The sequence below is a fragment of the Choloepus didactylus genome, chromosome 4 (genome assembly GCF_015220235.1).
Source record: "Choloepus didactylus isolate mChoDid1 chromosome 4, mChoDid1.pri, whole genome shotgun sequence".
Lineage (NCBI taxonomy): Eukaryota > Metazoa > Chordata > Mammalia > Pilosa > Megalonychidae > Choloepus > Choloepus didactylus.
The window spans coordinates 15995266-16009490 of record NC_051310.1 but is presented as its reverse complement, the minus strand read 5'-3'; positions in this window follow the sequence as shown (position 1 = coordinate 16009490).

The window sequence follows — 14225 nt, the reverse complement described above, 5'->3', positions numbered from 1 at the left end:
AAAGGGACTGTGTAGTCCTTTGGGAATTTGTCTGGGTTATTTTGCTTAAAGAGCTTCCTCTTTACTTTCTACTTTATAAATAAGCCTTGCACATAAAGCATAGACCAAGTAATAATGATCATTGTGGGGTGGGGTTAGTGAGGGAAAGTATGAAAAGGAAGGAGGTTTAAACCCAGTCTTCAGGGGAGTAATGGATATGGGTGGAGGATACCGCACAGTAGTAGCTATCTTGATCCAAAAAGTTATCTATGCTAAAACAGATTAACAATTAAAGATCTTAAATTCTGTGTTAATATTATTTTATACCTGTCCTTGCAAAAATCTGCCTGTCAGTTCATCATTTGGATCATCCACCCCCTTAACTCTTAAATTTTAGAAGTGTCGGGACCAAGTTCACTGAATTGAGTGCTGAGGTGTTCTTTTATTAAATAGTCAGTAATTCCTCAATCTTACTTTGTAGTGGGAAGAATAATATCATGCCCCTGGACAAATGATTCCTTGGTAAGTTTAGGATGGGTCCAATTGTGCAGCAAAGGTGGGCAATGTGTGTAATAATTATTAGAACTTATTCCTACCTGTGGGAAAAGGGAGTCTATGAACATAATTATTTCCATTTTAGAGATTTGGTTCACTTGATGAAAATAATTGCTTAAGCACCTTTTTACTAAGAAAAATAATGGAGCCCATAGCAATAGTAGCTGATACTGAGCATTTTCCTGCCTGCCAAATACTGTGCTAAGTACTTTACATGCACTGTCTCATTTAATCATCATCATAATTGTGTGCAGTATGGGTACTGTTATCCCCATTTTACAGGTGAGAAAATTGAAGCATGTGGTCTGTTTACCATTTCTCATACATGATAGATAGACATAAGAACATAATTCTTCAGTTTTGAGGAAAAGTAATTGCCTCAGGCTAATTTAGAAAAGGGGAATTTTGGGGGAGAACATGGAGTAATTCTGGGGGTCCAGGCAGCAGGGCCTGACAGTCATTCAAGGCATTGCCAAAGGAATGAATCAGCTGTAGCCTGGTTCCCTCAACGAAGTCTTGAGGGAAATCCAGATTGGCGTGGTCTTCATTATGTGCTAACCCCATGGCTAGAGTGATGGGCAACTCAATTGTCCGTCTTACCAAGATCACACACAAACAGGGAGTTTGCCACAGAAGTTGGGCTTTTACTAGAAGATGGAAGAATGGATGCTGGAGGCAAAAACACAACAACAAATATCTACTGTATGGAGATGTAGTGTTTAAGAGCACAGGTAGGATCTGAAGTCAGGGGCTTCAGATTCCAAGTCCACTGCTTTCTAACTGTGTGGACTGGGCCAGTTTATATGTTAGAGCTTCCAGTATATGGGGATGGTAATTGTATCACTTCCTAGGGTTGGGTGAGGATTAAATTACATAAACATCGTAAAGCACTTAGTGTCTGGCACATAGGAAGCACTTCAATATATGCTAACTCTTACCAAGTTCCATTTTCATGTACAGTGCCTCATTCAATCTTTTTTTAAATGCAATTTTATTGACATATATTCACATAGCAGACAATCCTGATTCAATCTTTATTACAACCCAAAAGGCTAGGGATCACCCCTGTTTATGTAGATAAGGAAACTGGCTGAGAGAGACTAAGTGACTTATTCAAAGACACACAGCTGATGAGTGGTGAATCTGGTGCTCTTACCAGATCTGGCACATTATCTACAACAAAGTGCTCTAATATTTGCTCTTTTAATTTCTAGTCAAGAGTCCTTTAAAGTAGCTTCCAATGTATTAGTTTCCTCTAAATAACAGTGGAATGTATGTCATATGACCTAATGTAAGTCTAAGACATTTTTATCTTTAGACATTTTCTAAGACAATTTAAATGCAGCAAACTCTCTGGTTATACTCAATATGATAATGCATTAATCTAGCGATATTGAATCTTCTCTTGTCCTGACTGCTAATTTAATGCCATTCCCCATAGAATAACAGAAAACGGGCATCCCTTGGTCAAAATGAGAATATCCACAGGCTGCATGAGAATCTTGCAACGTATTTATCCAGGAAGGTTTATATGTGTATTCCACCCCCCCACCACCACCTCAAAATTTAACAATTTCTCATCAAATCTTTATGGATAAGATGGAGAGATGGGGGTTGGGTTAGGATTTAGTCAGGCAGTTCTCTAACCCTTCCTCAGGTTCTCCAAAGGGTGCTCATTGATAGATATTTGCTAGTCTGAATTAGCAGACCCTGCCCTCATCTTGCCTTATTTGACATTTTTGTAAATTATCTGGTTGAAGATACTGGTGACGGATTACGAAAATTTGCAAATGACCTGCCACTGGAAGAAACAGCTTTTGTATGAGAAGCCAGACTTGATAGATAAAGGATCTTGACAAGTTTGGACAATAGGCTATATCTAAAGAAATGGAATTTTACCTGGTTTTCCAAACCAATGGCACAAATATAGACTGGAGAGATAAAGCCTATAATTCTAGGTTTAAAAAAAAAATTCACTTTATTGGATTAGAAGCTGCCTATATAGATGGCTGCCAACAAAGGTAATAGACTGGGGGCCACATTACTAATAGACTCTATAGTTACTAGACTTTAAAAGTGGTGATAGTCCTGCTTTATTCTACTGGAAAGCCCACACTTAGAGTCCATCATTCAGTGGGCTCTGTTATTTATAAGTAACAGTTTATTACTTGTTAGGGGAGAAAAAATTTTTTTATTAACTTTCTCCCCTATTAAGTAATAAATACACATTATATAAAATTTAGAGGGTATAGAAAAATACAAAGAAACAGGAAAAAGTCCTATTTTAAATATTTGGCATATTTTCCATCTTTTTTTTTCTTTGAAATGTTTATGTAGTTGATATATATATATAAATACAATTTTATATTGTAACTTTATAGAAAATCTCCCCATGTTTTATAAACATCATTTAATAGCTACAAATACTCCATCAAATGACTATCTTGTGATTATTCAACTCTTTCCAATTCGATGTTCGATGGTTTCCAGTTTTCCCCTGTAATCTGAAATGCAGACAGATTTATGCACAAAGTTATGTGCCATGGTGCTATTGATACTAGCAAATGATTGCAAACAGCCTAAGCACCACTTTGTAAGGACATTAATAACTGGCTTAGGTTCAGAGGAGAGCAGCTAGCTTGTTTCAGGAAGAATGCAACAGGGCTGATTTTTTTAAAAGAAGGAAACTTACAAAGTAATGTGCTAAGGAGCACTGAAAGCATCCAAGATCCTGACTATCAGGTAGGTTGCAGTGTTGTTTCATCCCCAGTAGTGGTCTGGCTTTATGTACTCAAAGTACAGTAAGCCCTCTCTACTGTACTGAATAGTATCCTCCCAAATTCATATCCAGCTGGGACCTCAGAATGTGACCTTCTTTGGAAATAAGGTCTCTGTAGATGGAATTAGCTATGAGATCATACTGAATCAGGGTGAGCCCTAAATCCAATATGACTGGTAGAAGAAGAAGGAAATTTGGACACACAGACACAGATGGGAAAGTAGCCATGTGAAGATGGAGTAAGAGATTGGAGTTATGCAGCCACAAGCCAAAGAATGCCTGGAGCTAACCAGAAACTGGAAGAGGCAAGGAAGTCTCCTCCCCTAGAGGCTTCCGAGGGAACATGGTCCTGCCAGCACCTTGGTTTCAGACTTGTAGCCTCCATAACAGAGAATAAATTTATTGTTTGAAGCCACCCATTTTGTGGTAATTGTTATGGCAGCCCAGGAAACACCCTTTCTTTGGGGAAGAGGAGCTCAGTATTCTGCATGTCAATTAAATAAGTGCATCAGTAATTACCTACCACCAACCCCAAAGATAACTGTTCCAAGAATTTGCTTTCAGTGCCAGCATCTTAAATGTGTCACATTATCTTCTTTTGACTTTCCTTCCCCTCCTGCTTTTTTTTTTTAAGAGGTTTTCTTTCTGTCCTATAACTTGTGAGACTACATTTGACTCTGACCATTCCAAGGAAGCAGCAAAAAAAATTTTTAAGACTTGTTAGAACTGTCACTCTTCTCATTACTTTTTTGCTGTTACTATATATTTCACAGTTGAAAAAGCAGGGCTGTTGTGGCAACTGTACAAAATTTACCCACAGACATCTGCCTCAAGCAAACAGGCATCCCAAGAAGCATCAATGCTTAACTCCAGGATGAGTTCCTCACATCCATGTTTTTGGTTTCCTGATAAGTGAGACCAATATTTGCATCGTTAGCTCCCAAGTGCTTTGAAACTCAGGATGAACTTTGGTTGGCCATTCTGTGGAAATCAATGAAGAGCAACAGGAATAAATTGCAGCCATAAAGATACGGAGTATGTCATGTTACTTAAAACACTAGGGATCTGGGTTTCCATTTAGTTGCAGTTTCAGAATGAAGAGGACCATTATTGAATATCTACTATGTGTCATGCACTTGCCATGCATTGCTTTCATTTATTCCTCACAGCAGCCCATGCCAGATCTAACTGCAGTCATCCCCACTCTACAATTGAGGAAGTGAAGACTCAGCCTAAGAATTTCTCCAGGTGGCTATCGCTAGTAAATAAGAGCTGTAGCCAGGATAGAACTCCAGATTCCTGACTATTCCAGAGCCCACACTCTTGGATTAGAATAGATTTAACTCTTCAGAAGAATGACTACAGTTGTAGACCTTTCCTAATGTGGCAACAAATAGGTATTTGGGGCAGGGGAAGGAGTCAGTTGTATGAATTGAAACCTGGTCTAAATGCTTTAGCAGCATGATGTTGCTTCATCTGTCCCACTTTTGGAGCATTTTCCTGCTGCTTGTAGAGCTGCACCATACAGGTTTAATGTTTCGAGATCCTCACCTTTGAAGAAAAGTAGTGAAAGATTGAGTGTCAAATGCAAATTCAGAAACTAAGGAAAACCTATGAACTTAAGCAGAGGGAAAATGTACAGAATGATTACATTTTGTCATTGGAGTTGCTAAACCCTACTTCCATGGTAATTCCCTTTCTGGATACGAAGATAGGGAATCTAACATTTGCACTTACCATACGGCAGACGTTGGGCTAGGCACTTTTATTACTGTGTGGTTTCCAATCGTGAAACTGATTAACACAGCACATTCATCGACAGGGGAGTAGTTGAATTGACGATGGTATAGCCACACTAGAATATTTAGCATCTATTTTAAAGAATAATTTAGATTGATACTACCTACTGATCTGGAAAAATGTTCGTATTGTATTAAAATGACAAAGTAAGTTGTAGTCTATAAGGGATGATTCCATTTTTGTAAAACTATATACATACGTGAATGGCTGAGGTAAGATTCTAACACAGGTCTGCATTAAAGATGAGATTTTTTCCCAAGGGTTCAATTTATGAATTTTTATTAATTTTTTCCTTTTGCCTCGAGTTTTTAGTCTGAAAGGAAATTTTGGATGTCACATGAAAATTCTCACCTCCCATTTCCTCAATAACCCTCAGTGCCCCTGTACAATGGAGCCTAAGAGAGACAATAGAGGAGGTGATGGGGAAAGAGGAGGAGAGAGAAAGAGCATGGAGCCAAAGATGGCTGGGGCAGCACTATGCCATCTGCTTCCACTCTCCTGCCCATTGCCTACTCCTGCAATGACTAGATCCCTAGACAATCTAGTCCAATCCATGTCCATCTTATTTCCAATATGCAATTCATTTCCCTTTAAAAATTGTAAAGTCTGGGCAAGTTCTGGTATTAAATATGGTTTCAGGTGAGACACTTTAAGATCATGTACACGTGGCTCGGCATCAATATTTTGGGCTTTGTTTCCCAGCTTGGCCACCTAAAATAGATGACAAGCTTGATGAGGGAGAAGAGATGAGTGTCTCAGTGTAGAAAGAACACTTGTTGGAGATTTGGAAGGCTTGATACTGCCACTTGTGGGGCCTTGGCCAAGTCTCTTGTCCTTTCTGATCCTTAGTTTATCTATAGAATGGACTGGGGTGAGATTGGGCTGGATAATCATAAGATCCTTTTCTACATTATGATTCTATCATCCCTGTCAAATATATTCTACTGCTTAGGGCAGATCCAAGAAACTATGGGGAACCAGTCTTAAAAGAAAGGCCTGACAATGCCTCTCTGGGTTCCAGAGCAATCATCCTCCACATGCCCTCTCCTTCCCCATTGCCTTTGTAACCCAGTGGGTAGAAAACAAATACCACATTAATTCAGCCCACTGTTTTCAGCAAAGGGGAAAAGCACTCGCGTAATTTTAGTGTTAGCAATTAACATTCTTTTGTTAGCAATGAACATTCTTTTGTTGGACCGAAGTACTGTATTTCTCTTCAAACCTGAACTGGAGAGAATCTTTCTTGTATAAATGGCTGTCCCCTGGAGGTGTTTTTATATTGAAATCACAATTCGTTTATAACGGATTGGGTTTATTAGTTTTCAGTGGTGGTAAACCTAGCCTTCAACCTAACATCTAATCTTACAAAAGGGTAATTAATTGGAGTTATTAAAAACTTACCATCCTACAGATATTTGAAAACTCATGCCGAGCTGCAGAAAACATTAATTTCCCTTTAAACTTTTTCTTCTGCAAAATAACCTAAGCAAATGAGATGTTCCTTAGAAATAAGAGTAGTCCTATAAAAAGCGATGGAGATGATAAATTTTTAATGCACTGGATAATCTAACTCCCTATTCTCAGCCATAAGTAGGGGATAAAATCTAAAGAAGACATAAAAATTTGAAGAAAATGAAAGATATTATTACATCAGTTTCTCACTATCTACAGAGAGAATGTAGAAATTTGAGGAGCTGCTTTATTATAAGAAAATAGGCTAAGAAAGGATACCATTTGAAGCAAGTGTTAAAAAAACACATTGTGAAGCAACTGAAAGATATTTTGATTAGCAAAAAACCCATAAGTCAGATTCATATTCTGTGAAATGTTATGGAATGGCCCCCATCCAGGCTGGAACAATCTATGATCAGAAATTTTAGAAACAGAAATGAGGACTCTCTTCCATACACTGTTTCTTCTGTTAGTCCACCAATTTTAACTGTCAAGTCACTTCCAAAGTGGGCTCCTATGAGTCAGAACAATTTATTTAAGGTTCTGAACTAGTCACTCAGGGCAAAAAAGGAAATAGGTACAGTCCCTGGCATTAAATAGTCTATAATCCATGTGCTTAAATGAGAATCGACTTGTGCCAGTTTGGATGTATTATGTCCCCCAAAACACCATGATCTTTGATGCGGTCTTGTGGGGGCAGACTTATTAGTGTTGATTAGGTTGGAATCTTTGGACTGGGCTGTTTCCATGGAGATGTGACCCACCCAACTGTGGGTAATACCTTTGATTGGATTATTTCCATGGAGGTGTGGCCCCACCCATTCAGTGTGGGTCTCATTAAATCACTGGAGTCCTATAAAAGAGTTCACAGACAGAAGAAACTCAGAGCAGCCATGAGTGACATACTGATGAGCAGCCAAGAGAGGCATTTTGAAGATGGCCATTGAAAGTAGACTTTTGCTACTCCAGAGTTTGCCTGGGAGAAACTAAGAGATACATACCCCCAGATGCCTAGAGAGAAACGTCCTGGGAGAAAGCCATTTTGAAACACAACCTGAGAGCAAAGGAAAAAGACACCAGCCACTTGCTTTCCCAGACAACAGAGTTGTTCCAGATGCCATTGGCCATTCTTCTGTGAAGGTCCCCTGTTGTTGACATCTTAGCTTGGACACTTTGATGGTTTAAGACTGTAGCTTTGTAACCAAATAAACCCCCTTTATAAAAGCCAATCCATTTCTGGTATTTTGCATAACTGCAGCATTAGCAAACCGGAACACAACTATACTGGTCTGATAGAAGCCCAAGAGCAGGGTGATGGCGAGAAAGAAGGAAAGGGGTGGTGTGGGGTGGTGGAGGGAGAACTATTGAGCACCTTGTACTGGCCTGGCAGCCGTTGAGGGGCAGGACAGTCTCAAAAGGAGAAACAGAGGCTGAGCCCTGGGTGGTTTTTCCCTTTACCTCCAGCAAATCCAAAGGAAGAGCATGAAAAGGTTCTACATACCAGAGAATGAAAGGTGTTGCTTTACAGGGGTGGTGGTGAGAGGTTAGCTAAGAATTTGAAGCATGGTAGGATGAGTAAAGGCTGGGGTTTCTGGCAGTGAGCATGAGTTTAGGGCCAGAGAACAGATGGACTGATTTCTGGTGTATATTAAATCACTTGAAGGCATGACAATGAATTTCTCTGCAGTAATGTGGTGTAGTAGAGAGGACATGGGATCTGAGTCAAAGATCTGGCTGTAGACCCAGGACAATACCTCTTTGCTTCAGTTTTTTTCCAACCGAATAAGGAGAATAGTAAATGTCATAGACTTCTGTGGGTTTTGCTTATCTGGCATCTATTTTCCCTCCTGCTAGTTAATAGCACCTGTTTTTCCTTTGAACCAGTTCTCAGATCAGGTGGCTGGAAGGGGGTGACCACACCCCTAGTCTCCAAGGTGAGCGTGTGACACAAGGCAGAGCCACAGTGATTGGTTCAGTGTTGGGAACATGACCCAGGCTAGACCAAAGAGCCCCAGCACCAGAACTTTCATTGAAACAACAGGGAAAGAAGACCTTTCTTTCTACCGGGGTGCCAAGCTGGCAGCATCTAAACCCAGGGGGAGTGTTCCTTTTTGCCACCTTCTGGGGGACAGTTTGCCTGAAAATGAGGACAATGCAGAAGAAAGCAGAACTAAAGATGGGGGTTGGGGGAGAGGAAGATGAAGATAATTACCTAACGATACTGTTCAAGGTCCTCTGAATCCACCCCTTGAACTTCTTATGTGAATCAGTGAATTCCTTTTCTGGTGTGTTTGTTTAAGCTAGTGTGAACTGTTTTTTCTGAAACTTGCAATAGAAGAGTTCAACTAAAAGATTCCCACTCAGTAGGACCAAACAATTTTGAGGGCCACAAAAATGTTAGCTTTTGGTTTTCTCTAAACCTAAGCTTCCCTGATCTGCAGGCTGGAGATAAGGCCTGCCCTTTTACCTAGCATGGTTGTTGGGAGGATCAAATAAAATAGCCAGATAAGCCCCTTGAAAATCAAAACACTAGACAACTGTATCATTAAATAAGTTTTGGTCAACTGTTCCCTCAAATTTTCTTTCTTTTCTTGAATTTCTGACTTGAGTAGAAATGTAGCTAAATCAAAGAACTTTCTTAACAAAATTTTTTTTCAAAATAAGAAACCAAATTCTTTTTAAAAAAATTGTCGTTTTTGGTCAACAAGAGAAGCACTAACCAGGCCCTGTGGTGAGGAAAGCCAGTTGATTTGGGATTTCTAAAGATTTCCCAATGATAGAGAAAACAATGATGTATTAAAAAGAGAAAAGAGAGGCGGGGCAAGATGGCAGCATAGAGAGGAGTGGAAGCTAAGTAGTCCCCCTGAAACAACTACAAAAAACTAGAAACAACTAGTAAATAATCCAGAATAACTGCGGGGGGACAAACAAGACCATCCACTCATCATACACCAACCTGAATTGGGAGGAATGCCCGAGAACACAGCATAAAATCTGTAAATAAAACCTGCGGATCCAAGTCACGAGACCCCCTCCCCCATAGCAAGCTGCAAAGCCTCGTGGTGCCAGAGAGAAGCTCTCTCCCAGCAAGCGAATACAGCTCAGCTGAGCTCCAACTGGGGTTTTAAGTAGCAAATGTGAACTGCTCACTACAGGTACGCATCCCCAAAAAACAGAGGCTTTGGGTGACCACTGACCTTGGAGAGCCGGAGGGTCGCCTTGGACTGGGTCTGAAGGGGACTGTCTGTTTCTTTTTTGGCTCAGTGGAGAAAGCCCCAGTCATTTTCAGTTTCCAGGGCTGTGACTCGGGGAAGGGTGGAGACAGCACAAGCAGAGAGCAAGACCATTGAAATGCTAATGACCTCCACCTGGGGGGTCTGCCTTCTTTAGGAGGAAAGGGGTGGGGCCCTTTCCATTCAGAACCAGACCCCAGAGGCTGGGGGAACAGGGCCATACCTCCTCACACCAGTCAAGAATTATAGGCTAACAGGCATCACCTGCTGGGCAGAAAAGCACAGTGACCTGAGGCATCAAAGGGTGGAGCAATTTTCTAAGACACACCCTTAGGGAAACCAGATACTGAATATTTCTTCCCTCTGGGACCTGAGCCTGTTCTGGTCTGGGAAAACCTGATTTGGATAACCAAGGAAACCATGCCTAGACAACAGAAAATTACAACCTACACTAAGAAAAACAAAGTTATGGCCCAGTCAAAGGAACAAACGTACACTTCAACTGAGATACAGGAATTTAAACAACTAATGCTAAATCAATTCAAAAAGTTTAGAGAAGATATTGCAAAAGAGATAGAGGCTGTAAAGGAAACACTGGGCATATATATGGCAGAAATCAAAAGTTCAAAAAAACAACTAGTAGAATCTATGGAAATGAAAGGCACAAGAGATGAAAGACACAACGGAAGCATACAACACCAGATCTCAAGAGGCAGAAGAAAACACTCAGGAACTGGGGAACAAAACACCTGAAAGCCTACACGCAAAGGAGCAGATGGAGAAAAGAATGAAAAAAATATGACAATGTCTCCGGGAACTCAGGAATGAAACAAAGTACAATAATGTATGTATCATTGGTGTCCCAGAAGGAGAAGAGAAGGGAAAGGGGGCAGAAGCAATAATAGAGGAAATAATTAATGAAAATTTCCCATCTCTTATGAAAGACATAAAATTACAGATCCAAGAAGTGCAGCGTACTCCAAACAGAAGAGATATGAATAGGCCTATGCCAAGACACTTAATAATCAGATTATCAAATGTCAAAGACAAAGAGAGAATCCTGAAAGCAGCAAGAGAAAAGCAATCCGTTACATACAAAGGAAGCTTAATAAGACTATGTGCGGATCTCCCAGCAGAAACCATGGAGGCAAGAAGGAAGTGGTGTGATATATTTAAGATACTGAAAGAGAAAAAACGCCAACCAAGAATCCTATATCCAGCAAAGCTGTCCTTCAAATATGAGGGAGAACTCAAAATATTTTCTGACAAACAGACAATGAGAGACTTTGTGAACAAGACACCTGCCCTACAGGAAATACTAAACGGAGCACTACAGAGTGATAGAAGACAGGAGTGTGTGGTTTGGAACACAGTTTTGGGAGATGGTAGCACAACAATGTAAGTACACTGAACAAAGGTAACTATGAATACGGTTGAGAGAGGAAGGTGGGAAGCATGTGAGACACCACAAGAAAGGAGGAAAGATAACGACTGGGACTGTGTAACTTGGTGAAATCTAGAGTATTCAACAATTGTGATAAAATGTACAAATATGTTCTTTTACGAGGGAGAACAAGCAAATGTCAACCTTGCAAGGTGTTAAAAATGGGGAGGCATTGGGGGAGGGATGCAATCAGCGTAAACTAGAGACTGTAACTAATAGAATCATTATATGATGCTTCCTTTAATGTAACAAAGGTGATATACCAAGGTGAATGCAGATAAGAGGGGGGGATAGGGGAGGCATGTTAGACACTTGACATTGGTGGTATTGTCTGATTCTTTACTCTACTTTGATTTAAGGTTATTTTTCCTTTTGCTGCTTTCTAGCTGTCATTTTTTTTCCTTCTTTCTTTTGCCTCTCTACCTTCTTTGACTCTCCCTCCTGCCTTGTGGAAGAAATGTAGATGCCCTTATATAGATAGCTGTGAAGGTGGTGAACACATAAATGTATGACCATGCAGAGAACCATCGATTATTTACTTGGGATGGAATATATGGTGAGTGAACAAAACCATATTAAAAAAAAAAAATGGGTTGATGACAAAACCTCGAGGGCAATATGCTGAGTGAAATAAGCCAGACACATAAGGACAATTATTGCAGGATCTCACTGACAGGAACTAATTATAATATGTAAACTCATAGACATGAAATATAAGGTACCAAGATATGGGACGAGGCTTAAGAATGGGGAGTGGTTGCTTAGTATGAGCAGAATGTTCAATTAGGATGAATTTAAATGTTTGGAAATGAACAGGTGTGTTGGTAGCAAGATGTGAGAATAACTAACAGCGCCAAATGGTATGTGAATGAGGTGGAAAGGGGAAGCTCAGAGTCATATATGTCACCAGAAGGAAAGTTGGAGGTCAAAAGATGGGAATGTATAAAGCTGAACCCTATGGTGGGCAATGTCCATGATCAACTGTACAAATACTAGAAAACGCTTCCATGAACCAGTACAAATGTATGACAATACAATTAGAAGTTAATAATAGAAGGGCATATAGGGAAGAACTATATACCTATTACAAACTATATACTACAGTTAGTAGTATTTCAACATTTTTTCATAAACGGTAACAAATGTACTATATCAATACTACGAGTCAACAATTGAGGGGGGTTGGTTAGGGATAGGGGAGGATTAGAGTCTCCTTTTCTTTTTTCATCTTTCACTTTATTTCTTGTCTGGAGTAATGAAAAGTTTCTAAAAATTGAACAAAAATTAAGTGTGATGGATGCATCGCTGTATGAGGGTACCCAGGGGCAAGTGATTGTACACTTTGGATCTTTGGATAATTGTATGGTATCTGAACAATCTCAATAAAAATGGAAAAAAAAGAGATAAGGCTTAGGATGGATTAGAATTTACTAATGCATATTACATATATATGTCATAAAATTTTGAGCATTTTAACCATTTTAAAGTGTACAATTCAATGGCATTAATTACATTTACAATGTTGTGCTACCATCACCACCATCCATTACCAAAACTTTTCCATTGTGCCAAACAGAAACTCTGTACCCATTAAGCATTAGCTCCCCATTTGCCACCCCTGGCCCCACCTCTGGTAACCTATAATCTACTTTTCATCTCTATGAATTTGCATATCCTAATTATTTCATATAAGCAAGATCATCCTATACTTGTCTGGTTTATTTTACTCAACAGGATGTCCTCAAGATTCATCCACGTTGTAGCATGTATCTGATCTTCATTCTTTGTTAATTGCCAAATAATATTCCATGTATGGATATATCGCATTTTGTTTATCCATTCATCTGTTGATGGACATTGGGTTATGACATTACCATCTTTGTCCTCACTACTTTTAGCCCTCTAACAATTTACCACTTCTCTTTATGTTGGTTGAGATCCAACATCTTTTGAACTCAAGCATGACGCTGTCATTGGAATTGGGTGGAACATAAGGGCAGTGTGCAATTCCACTCCTCCCAAGGGCACATGTCCATGCCCTCTACATCATAAGCACTGAATGCATTGCTTTCTGGTGGTCTTTTTTTTTTAATGAATTTTTATTGAGATATATTCACATACCATACAATACATCCAAAGTATATAATCAATGGCTCACATTATCATCACGTAATTATGCATTCACCATCCCAATCAATTTTAGAAACTTTTCACTACTCTAAGAAAATAAAAGATAAAAATCTAAAAGAAAACACTTATTCCACCCCATTGTTGTCCCCTAGTATTGGTGTGGTACATTTGTTACTGTTGATGCAAGAATATTAAAATGTTACTGTTGATTATAGTCCATAGTTTGCAATAGGTACATTTTTCCCCCAAATACTAGTCTACTATTAACTCTTTGTAATAGTATCATACATTTGTTCAAGTTCATGAAAGAACTTTTAAATATCTGTACTGTTAATTTGGTGGTCTTTTAAAAGCTTTTTTTCTTTCTTTCTTTTTTTTAACAACATCTAACACAATAAGGTCTTTTCCCTTAATAAGGCCTAAATCCATGTTGAATGTCTTTGTCTCCTTTTTTATTGTTTCGGCCAGGTGATTATCAGGCTCTTTATAAGCACCCCAAATTAGCATTGATGGATTATTTTTTCAAGCTAATGTATCTTCTCAACACAGGATTTCAATGTTCAAAATAACAAGATATCTTCCTGTAACACACTAGACCTGAATATAAGGCAACTCCCTTTTTTGAAGGATAATTTTTTTTAATTCATATTTATTGCGATATATTCGCATACCATGCAGTCATACAAAACAAAGCGTACAATCAGTTGTTTACAGTACCAATATATAGTGGTGCATTCATCACCAAAATTAATTTTTGACATTTTCCTTACCACACACACAAAAAATAAGAATAAAAATTAAAGTGAAAAAGAACAATTAAAGTAAAAAAGAACACTGGGTGCCTTTTTTTTTT